This window comes from Orycteropus afer, unplaced genomic scaffold (assembly GCF_000298275.1).
Source record: "Orycteropus afer afer isolate SDZICR_OR568_19922 unplaced genomic scaffold, OryAfe1.0 scaffold01010, whole genome shotgun sequence".
In the NCBI taxonomy this organism is placed as follows: Eukaryota; Metazoa; Chordata; class Mammalia; order Tubulidentata; family Orycteropodidae; genus Orycteropus; species Orycteropus afer.
Window position 1 is genome coordinate 98005 of NW_006922597.1, and position 2804 is coordinate 100808.

Here is a 2804-nt window from a genome sequence, read left to right on the forward strand (position 1 = left end):
TTCTTCTGGTCTCATAGTTGTATAGGTTGCAGATTGGATGGTGTACCAGTTGCTAGGACTGATTGTTTCCATTAATTTTGGTTTTCTTCTTGACAAGGAGACACCCATTGTTGCATCTAGATGGCAGCTTGCTAGCTTTTAAGATCTTTTTTTATGGTAAGTCTTTCTATCCATGATTTCTTCCATTTATATAGGTCCCTTTTGGTTTCTTGTAGTATTTTGTAGTTTTCTTTATATGGTCTTTTGTGTCTCTGGTTAGATTTATTCCTAAGTACTTCATTTTTTGGGTGATGATTATAAATGGTATTGTTTTCCTATTTCCTTTTCAGGGTTGTCTTTGTTACGGTACTGGAATCTGACTGATTTTTGTATGTGAATCTTGTTCACATCGCTGAATCCTTCTTAGTTTCAATAGTTTTCCTGTTGAGTCTCTGGGATTTTCTATGTATAGGATCATATAATCTGCAAATAGGGATATTCTCACTTCTTTGCTAATTTGAATGCCTTTTATTTCTATTTTCTTGCCTTATTTCTCTGGCTAGGACTTCCAATACAATATTGAATGGGAGTGGTGATGGAGGACATCTTTGCCTGGTTCTTGCTAGCAAAGAAAATGCTTTCGGGCTCTTTCCATTAAGAATAAGGTTGGCTATTGGTTTTGTGTTTATGTCTTTAATTATATTGAGGAATTTTCCTTCTATTCCTATTTTACTCAATATTTTTATCAAGAATGGGTGTTGGATTTTGTCAAATGCCTTTTCTTCATCAATTGACAAGATCATGTGGTTCTTTTCCTTTTTAAAAATTTATGTGGTGGATTATGCTAATTTTTTTCTAATGTTAAGCCATCCTTGCATATGTGGTATGAATCCTACTTCGTCATGATGGTTATTTTTGTTTTGTTTTGTTTTTTGATATGGTGTTGGATTCTATTGGCTAGGATTTTGTTGAGAACTTTTGCATCTATATTCATAAGGGATACTGGTCTATAATTTTCTGTTTTTAGTAGTGCCTTTGCCTGATTTTGGTATTAAGATTATGCTTGTTCTGTAGAATGAGTTTCAGAGTATTCCATCCTTTTCTAAATTCTGGAGTAGTTTGAGTAGAATTGGTGTTAGCTCTTCTCTAAATGTTTGGTAGAATTCACCAGTGAAGTAGTTTGGGCCAGGACTTTTGTTGTTGTTGGGAGTTCTTTTATGACTTGTTCAATTTCTTTTTTTGTGATAGGTCTGTTAAAACACTGTACCTCAGATTGTTGGTTTGGGTAGGTAGTGGGTTTCTGGAAATTAGTCCATTCCTTCTAGGTTTCCAAGTTTGTTTCACAATACTTTTCATTGTTCTTTTTTATTTTAGCTGCCATAGTGGACGTGAAGTCTCATTTTATTGTGGCTTTGATTTGCATTTCCCTAACAATGTTTCATTAAGCATTTTTTCATGTGCTTATTTGTAATTTGTAATCATCTTTGGAGAAAATGTCTATTCAAGTCCTTTGCCCATTTAAAAAAATTGGGTTGTTCATCTTTTTGTTCTTAGGTTGTAAGAGCTTTTTCTATATTTCAAATGTCAATCCCTTATCAGATATATGACTTGCAAATACTTTCTTCCATTCTGAGGGTTGTTTTTTCTGCACAAGACTACTCCTGGGAGGTAGATGTTGTTGAAAAAGAAATGGAAGTTGAGAGAGGAGAAGTTGGATTTTAAATCCAGTTTCATCTGACTATAAAACTCATGCTTTCTTCTCTACTACAACCTGTTCACAAAGATAAATTAGGACATGTTTCTGGCTTCAAGAAGATTAGACTAGCAGAGGACATAAAACAAGAACACAAACAAATGCACTGTGAAGCAGAGTTCCACTAGTCCCACAAGTGCTACAAGAAAGAGGAAGTGCAGTGAGAGAGATTACTTCTGGCTGGGGAAATCTGGGTTGGTTTCATTAAGGTGGCATTTGTATTACGCCTTAAAGGTTGGGTATAATTTCTTTGGATGGAGATGATAGAGTGGATGGGGAGAGCATTTCCAAAGGAATGCAGAAAATGATGGTTGAATGAATGGAGTCTTGATTCATGGAGCCTGGCTGTCAGGGGGCATCCCAGCGCTTCTTGGGATAGGGAATCCTACTGCCTGGGTTGGGAGCTCTGGTACAGTAGTGCCTAAGGCACTTGACTGCTAACCAGAAGGCTGGTGGTTCAAATCCACCAGTCACTCCTCGGAAGGAAGATGGGGCAATCTACTTCTGTAGTGATACTGCCTCGGAAACCCAAGGAGGGGTCGCTGTGAGTCGGGACTGACTCAAGGGCACATAACAACAACAACACTGCCTGGGTTGGAGGATGCAAGGACTGATTAAGATGAGGGATCCTGGAGTTGGTTGGGATGGTGAGTCTAGGGGTTTCCTGGGGGGGGGGCGCTGGCTACCAGCTGGGCTGGAGGAACCCGGGGTTGGCCTCGATGGGGACTGGAGGAAGTCTACCTGAGTTAGGAGGTCCAGGGGTTGACTGAGATGTGGAATCTAACTCTGGTTGAGGCTGGCAGACCTAGGGGTTGGGAGAGGGAGCCCGCAGGTGGCCTGGACTTGGGAGATACTTGGGATGGCGGGTTCCTGCCACAGCGTGGAACCGAGGAACTTTGGATTGGGCTGAAATGAAGGATTCATTAGGTTGCTTTAGGTGAGCATCCTGGGACCAGTGGAATGGCGAGATCTCCAGCAGACTGTGATGGGGCTGGCCCGGGTCTGGTGCCCGTGCCTTGGGGCCTGTCGGGCTGTGGGCGTTAGTGGAAGGACAGGTGGGGAGCGCGGGGGT